Below are 8502 nucleotides of genomic sequence, written 5' to 3'. Positions count from 1 at the left end.
TGTGTGTGTGTGTGTGTGTGAGAGAGAGAGAGAGAGAGAGAGAGAACATGTACGTATGTGAATGTGAGTGCAGTGCCTGCAGAGGCCAGAGGCTTCAGATCTGGAACTGGAGTTACAGGTAGCTGTGAGTGCTGATTTGAGTGTTGGGAATTGAACTCGGATATTCTGGAAGAGCATATGTGGGTTTTTTGTTTTTGTTTTGCTGTTAAAATGTTGGCTTTTAATAATGCTAATGCTGAATGCCAACAGGTGTTATGCCTTATCAGGGCAGTTCATAGGAGTTTAAAAGATTACATTCAAGATTGTCCATGACATTAGCTCCTCGTCTTATAATGCTTATTTATTAGCTGCTATCTTCCAGGGTGAAACAACAAAAGAAACAAAATACTTTAGATGTGAAAAAGCAAGGCACTTTAGTAGAAACTGTTTAAAAAGCCAGCAAAAGGCTAGTGCCTCTGCTGGCCCAGCTTCTCCAATAATATGCCCCAAATGTAAAAAAGAAAGATACTGGGCTAATCAATACTGTTCTAAATTTGACAAAGAAGACAGTCTTTTTTTTTTTTTAACTTAAAAATTTATTGAGAATTTCATAAATGCATATAAGGTGTTCTGATCAAATCCACACCCACTCCCTCCCCTCCAACTCCTCCCATATCTCCCCATCACTTTTTCCTGAACAATTTCATGTGCAGTATGTGTTCTTAACCACTGAGCCATCTCTTGAGACCATCAGTATCTTCTTTACTCGCAATTAAGCTATAAAATTCCCAAAGGCTTTGTTTTAAGTCTTCTTAGTCATCTATAATCTCTCTGCCTAGCTAATTTTATTCCTTCCATGGAATTATGAGAAATCAAATACTGATTTTGAGACATATGTCCACTCTTTACCTTCAATCTGTCTTGCTGCCTCATCAACCCTAACTTTAACCTAAAATGAAACCCACTGTCTACTTCCCTGTGGCCTTCAGAATATCAAGGAGCCATGACCCTCATCCTTTGATATTACCCCATGATTATATCACATTATATAGCAAAAGAATATTGCTGGGTAAGCACAATCTATCCCCATAGGCCTTTAAAGGCACAGAGGTTCCTCTAGCTTGTGGTCAAAAAATTCAAGAACAGCTGGTTTGGCATCTGTAAGCACTTGAGCAGGACCTGAGCAAAGGAGGCCCCAGTCAACCACCAATAACAATGAGAAACTCAGCCACAAGGAAATAACATTTTTTTTTTTTTGTAATACAGTCCAGGGCTTAGCATATGTTAGGCAAATGCTTTACCACTGAGCTATATCCTAGACCCCTTTTTACTTTTTATTTTGAGACGGTCTCACTAAATTGCCCAGGCAAGCTGTGTACTTGTGGTTCTCCTCCTCAGCCTTCTGGGTGCTAGGGATGCAGCCATCCAACTCCATGCCAAGCTTCCTCCACATTTCTCCCCACTTACCACCCCTACCTCACCTACAACCACTTCACCAGGTTAAATTCTTCAGCCCTTAAGTTGAATGAAACGCTGTTAAGATCCAGGTGCTAACCAAGCCTGATCCTGCTTAGCTCATGAGATCAGGTACATCCATGGTGGTAGAACAGTACATTCCTCTACTTCTCAAGCACCCTTGCTTACAGCACTGACATTACTGCCCTTAGACTTATGCCTTTATTTGTTGAACATTAAGCTGTACAGAGAAGCAAGAACTTGGCTGTCTTATTTATTGCTGGCAGCAGAAAAGGAAGTGGTATCTTTTAGTGCCATTCAATTTTCTGTTTGTTTGGGACAGGGTCCTGTTATAGCCCCGGCTGACCTCAAACTCTTGGCAGATCTTCCTGCCTGTGGTGGTTTGGATGAGGTGTCCCACATAGGCTCAATTATTTGAACACTTGGTCAGTTGGAGGTGCTGTCTTGGGAAGGTCATGAAATCCCTAGGAGGTGTGGCCTTGCTGGAGGAAGGACATCAGTGGCGGTGGGCCTTAGCCTTCTCAGCTTCCAGTTTCTCTCACATTCTTCCTGTGCCTGTTTAAAGATATGGGCTCTCTGCTTTCTGCCCTGGCTGCCTCCTGCCATGTCTTCCCACCATAAACCTAAATAAACTCTTCCTTCTGTAAGTGGCCTTGGTCATGATGTGTTATCACAGCAACAGAAAAGTAACTACTACAGTGCCTTGGTTTCCTGAGTACTGCCTTTACAAGTATGACCACTGTGTGTGGCAGCATTTACCTTCTATTGTTGGAGAAACAAGTCAACATATAGGCTTGGTTAGAAGGAGGGGTTTCAAAAACCACAACTATAACAAACACCTGTGTCCATATTCAGTGGCAATATAAGAATAGAAAACAGATATTTTACATGTGGAAGAGCATGTATTAAGCAAATGATAAGACCAAATAATTGCAGTCTACTGTTTTTACAATCAGGTATCTACTGTAAATACTCAAGATTTAAAAGTTTAAAGAATTCAATTGTTATTTTGATAGTTTTCATTCAATCTTTGGACAATACCCAGCTTAACATATCATGATAAATAGGTAATAAAGAGTAAAAGTGTGCTTTGGGATATTTACTCCCTCATTTTAAGTTGCCAGGTGTGGTGGCACATGCCTATAGTCCCAGCACTTGGGAGGCAGAGGCAGTTGGATCTCTGTGAGTTCAAGGCCAATGGTCCTTATATCACATATGTCTTCAATTTTACTTTTCCCATTCTGTGATTTAAAAAAAAAAAAAAAAAAAAAAAAAAAAAAAAAAAAAAAACCCCGAAAAACAAAAAAAACAAACAACAACCAAAAAACAAAAACCTTAATTTCCATGAAGGACAAAGCAAGCCCAGTTACATTATTAAAATGTCAGGTATAGATAGTGGGAGGATTACATTTTTCATATTTATTTATTTACTTATTTATTATTTATTTATTTAGTATATATGCATGCAGGTGGGCATGTGTCACAGTGCACATGTGGAGGTCAGAGGACAACTGATAGGAGTAGGGTCTCTCCTTCCACCATATGGGATCCTGGAATGGAACTCAGGTCATCAGGTTTGGCCACCAGCATCTTTACCCACTGAGTCATCTAATTGGTCTGTAATCTACATTTCTTAGTACAACCCCCACAAAGATTTTTTTTTTCCCCAGGAGAAAAAAAAGTCAAAGAAATCTCTTCAGCAGAGTTGTCTTCTAATTTTTATAAAATCTTTCATGTATGAAGGAAGTCCAGTTGAAAACACTGTTAAATTACTCAAGAACACAAAATTGTATGGCAATGTACCTCATGTACAGTTCAGTTCAAAATTGTCCTTGTTGTTTTAGTGCTGGGGGTTGAACTCAGGGTCTCATGCATTCTAGACAAGTGCTCCAGCACTAAGATACATGCTTTGCCTTTAAGCTGCTCATTTTGATTAAAAAATCATTTTTAGGGGCTGGAGAGATGGCTCAGCAGTTAAGGGCACTGACTGTTCTTGCAGAGGACCCAGGTTCGATTCCCAGCACCCACATAGTGGTTAGCAACCATCTGTAGCTCCAGTTCCAGGGGATCTAATGCCTTCTGACCTCCGTGGGCACTGCACAACATGCAGGCAATACACTCATACACATAAAATAAAAATAATAAACAAAATATTAAAATTAAAAAAATCATTTTAAACTCTTACTGCTTAGATTATCTGTAAACCATACAGGCATTTCAAGTTAGAGCTTGTTGGCATTGGTTAATCATGTTTTTAAATGAAACAGCAGTTGGTATTCTAGTATCAATTAGTTATATAAATTTCCACACTCAAGTCTTTGAAACCCTCTGCCTATTTGTTGCTGAATGTTAAATTTGAAAAGGAAAATAAAAAGTAATTTAATTTCATCTCCTAGTGGGTACAAATTTGCATGTGTTCTTTCTGGTATATAAAATTCTGGTCACTGGGAGGAATTGACAGTGTACTCATTGCTATGATACTGTATTAGAAAAAAGTATTCTTTTCTACTAAAACAGCATATGCCTCTTACAATATCTAGCTTTTCCTTTAAATTCTGTTATTTTTAGATCAAAACCCTTCAACTATCTTCATACACTGTGGTTGTCAGGTGTCTTACTAACCTGCTAGTTTTCCATGTACCCCAGGTTATCATGCTCATGTTTCTAACACTCAACTTTTTAAAAAATATTTTATTTATTATTTTTATTTTATGTGTATGAGTGTATTGCCTGCATGTATGTAAGTGCACCCATGTCATGCAATGCCCTTGGAGGTCGGAAGAGGGCACTGGATCCCCTGGAACTAGAGTTAAGGATGGTTGCTAGACTCCAAGTACGTGCTGGGAACTAAACTTGGGCCTTCTGCAAGAACAGCCAGTGCTCTTAACCACTGAGCCATCTCTCCAGACCCAACACTCAACTTTTTATGCATCCCCCATATACCTTATTTTCAAATTATAAACATGTGTTTCTGTATAAACAGATTACATTAATTGCAAAATATCCACCCAAAGCAAAATTTTTTAAATGGAGAGTGTCTCTAATCTTTATCCCTATACCCTAAAACTTGTGTTACATATCCCACTTCATCAAGACTGCAACTCTAGATACAGAACCCAGCATAAAGGAGAGTACAACTCCAATATGGAGAGAACAGCATAAACAATAGGACTATAATCTCCCTTGAATTCCCTTCACTTCTTCTAATGTAGGCAATGGTGTTATATGCACTATTTCCTTTCCTTTAAGATCTGTGTTTCATACCGGCACAAGCCAACTACTTTACTCCATATGAAACACAAACTTGATTTCCCACCCTGTAGTCTTGGTATAATTGATGTTTTTAAATACCTACTGCAGGCTTTAATATATAACCCTAATTTTGATGTTTTTAAGAGGGTTTTCTGGGATATATCTGGTCTACTTGTTTTTGCTGCTGCTGGCTGTCCTCATTATTTTGTGGTGCCAGGGAATTCAACCCAGGGCCTCATGCATGTTAGGTAAGTACTCTACCACTGAGCTATATCCCCAAACCTACTGCTTTTTGTTTGGTCTTTTGAGACAGGGTCTCCCTGTAGCCCCAGCTGGCCTGGAACTTACTATGGAGTTGGCCTTGACCTCACAGAGATCCGCTTGTCCCTACTTTTGGAGAGAGTTGGGATTAAAGGGATGCACCACCATGCCTGGCTGCCTACTGCTTTTTGAATCCTGATTTGGTCACATATTAGTTTTTCTTTCACCTTATGATGTTGGAAGTTAATATTCAAATCATTAATAAAAATGTTGAAGAGGCTAGAGTACTGAATCACGTAAATAAAAATCTCCCCTTTAGACAAACCTATTAATCATTTGATATTTTTCAATTTTCAATATATTTCAGTTTACTGTAGATGAGAATTTAAAATATTAATGCTCATATTAAAATCAGTAAGAAAAAAATTGAAACATATTTTCTTTTTTTAAAAACTTTTTTGAAGGGGGAAATGGGGAAAATGGGGGTATTCAAGTGGGAAGGGAGGAGGGAAGGACATACAAGGAACAAAGGGATTAAAAGAGAAGAAGGAACTCAAGAGAGGGGGGATAATAGGAAATAGGTATTACCAAGGGGAAATGGGGCACTTAAACTGGGAAGGGAGGAAGGAGATTAGACAGGGAGAGAGAGAGGAAAGATAAATAAAGCTTAGGTGGTATAAAAAGCCAGAGGGAAGTTAATTAACTCACGCCCCCCCCCCGAAAAATACACATACAATATCTGAAAATGAGTGCATGTGTGTATCTGAAGGGAATGTAACAAGGAACACATTACCAGACAGGACAGACCTCCCTTTAAGTTGTTGGTCAGTGTAGTCCAAAGACTCCCAAAATAACACAGGCTATTGCCACAGTCCCTGATTACCTCCCAGAACTTGAAGGTAAGACCAACCCTATTGCTGAAGACAGGACATACTTCAGACACAAGACTTGGAGCAGAGGAGCTGGAACTGACCTGGAAGCCTTCTCCTTGAAGACTAGCTCTCATAGTTTTAGAGGATACAATGCAAGCTGCTAAGGGAGAAAATCAATCAACCGTTCAATCCAGCTCCAAAGTCTAATAACCACATTGGCTGGCACAGCAAACTATCTCTATTGGTGCAGTAGTGGCATTTTTATCTAGGAGATAATCAACAGCTATCTAACTGGACTTAAATCCCTCTCAATGGGAGAAAACTCATGGGTGTCACTGTAAATATAGTAAATACACATGGCTGAAGAGGTCATAGACCCTAGAGAAAACTCAATCTCTGTCATATCTCTAGACAAATAAAATTTACTGTTTGCTAAATATGGATCCTTATATTTACAGACAAGTATACCATATACCACTCATCAAAGAAGCTTCTTTTTGCAACAGATGGAAGCTATTACAGAGTTCTACAACTGGTCACACACAGAGAATATGTGTCTGAGAGATGCCCAGCCTCAAGTGATACATCTACAGTGGAACTTCTACACCTAAGGCTAATGGAACATAGGGCATAGCGAGAATACTAATACGTCTTTCAACTCTTACCAGCAAAGCTTCCTCATACAGCAGAGTGCAATGCACACAGAAGGCCACAATTGACCAAGGAGTAGAGGATAATAGACTGTAGAGTGTGTGTCCTTGGACAGGAGTCCTATATTAAACCTCACCCACCCACGGCTCAGGGACCATTGTGAAAGAGGGGCTAGAAAGATTCTAAGAGCCAGGGTTGGTACATGAACATGAGGAAACAGGATTTCAGGTCACTGGGAACTTGCTCATATGAACTTACAACAATGGTGACAGCATGCACAAGACCTATACTGATTCAATCAGACAAAAACCAGCACAGAACAAGGGAAATGGGAGGCAGGCCCCAACCCTAGCCAAAGAACTATTGGCAACTGATTACTGGGGGATGAGGGAAAGTATGTCTTCTTTAAGGGACTGCCTCTAGATAGGCTAAGTAGACTCCAGTGGACGAACTTGCACCAAGGGACATCTGGGTACAAATGGTTGACCAAATAGGACTTAACATATATGATGGAATGCATGAAATCTAGTGGGGGCAGGGGGTTATGGGGAGCATGGATGGGGGAGGGGATCTAAATTTGATTAAGATCTATTATAAGAAATGCACAAAACTCAATAAAAATATTTTTTTAACTTTTTAAAAATTTATTTTATGTGTATGAGTGTTTTGCCTGCATATATATAAGTGCACCCATGTCGTGCAATGCCCATGGAGGTCAGAAGAAGGTGTTGGATCCCCTGGAATTGGAGTTAAGGATGGTTGTTAGCTACCATGTAGGTGCTGGGAAACAAACCCAGGTCCTCTATAGGAGCAGCCAGTGCTCTTAACTGCTGAGCCATCTCTCTCTGGCCCCTGAGAGACACTTTCCTAATATAATAATAATAATATGCCTTAGTGCTAAAGTTAGTATCATATTCAAGAGAGAAACACTAAAGACATTTCCACTAAGATTAGGAACAAGATAAAAATGCTAGTTTCTGTTACTATTCATACTGTATCAAATTATCAGTGAGTACAATCAGATAAGAAAAACCAATTGGAAGCATAATTTTTTTGTTTTGGGGGGAGGGATGACAGATATAGCTTGCTGGTTATGAGCATTTGCTGCTCTTGCAGAGGACTAGAGTTTGACTACCAGCACCCACATCAGGTGGATCACAGCTACTAACTCCAAGGGATCTGATGCTCTCTTCTGGCCTGTGCATGTACACCACACACACACACACACACACACACACACACACACACTTAAAGAATAAAAGAACATATAAGAAAACGAGCAAAGTTGAATATGATCTACAGATTAATTAGCAATATTGTATCGATGCTGATTTCTGTCACTGTACTATAGCTGTGTAAGATGTTAATATATAGGAAGCTGGGTGTAGGGGATATGGAAAGGTATCCTCTCTGCCTTGCATAACTTTCATTTGGGGCCAGATAATTCTCTGCTATAGGGCTCATTGTACAGCATTGTCGGGTCCTTACAGCATCCTTGGCCTCCTCCTACTCAATGTTAGGCATAATTATCCCACAGAGGGGACAATATGATCTTCAGTTGAGAATCATAATACATAGGACTCTATCATTTTAGGATAGCAAGTTTGAGGCCAACCTGGGTGGCATGAAGCCCTGTCTCAAAACCAAAACTAAAACAAGGGCTAGTTAGATGGTTCAGCAGGTAAAGGTACTTGCTGCCAAACTTGATGATCTGAGTTTGATCCCTGGAAACCACATGGTAGAAGGAGAGAACAGACTCTTGCAAGTTGGCCTCTAAACTCTACACGTGTATCTGTGGTACAGGCCATGTGCCACAAATAAAGAAATAAATGTAAATTTCAGTAAATTAAAAAAACAAAATAGAAATTCTACCATTTTTGCAACTTTTCTGAAAAAAATAAACCCTAAAATTGTTTCAAATACAATAAAAAGTTTTAAAAAAGCAGCAATGCTTTTGACAGAAAACTGCAGTTGTCAGCACAAATGTACTAAAAGGGGATTCCAGTCTTTT

At 39.4% G+C, this 8502-nt stretch overlaps 1 protein-coding gene across 3 annotated transcripts in view; it reads right to left on the bottom strand.

Moving 5' to 3' along the window:
• The window catches only part of Klhl8 (kelch like family member 8), a 67757-nt gene that overhangs the window by 15841 nt on the left and 43414 nt on the right, over positions 1–8502 (bottom strand). The window lies entirely within an intron of this gene.

Source organism: Nannospalax galili, unplaced genomic scaffold (genome assembly GCF_000622305.1).
Source record: "Nannospalax galili isolate Female #2095 unplaced genomic scaffold, S.galili_v1.0 scaffold405, whole genome shotgun sequence".
Taxonomy (NCBI): domain Eukaryota; kingdom Metazoa; phylum Chordata; class Mammalia; order Rodentia; family Spalacidae; genus Nannospalax; species Nannospalax galili.
This window is presented reverse-complemented; position numbering and strand designations above follow the sequence as displayed.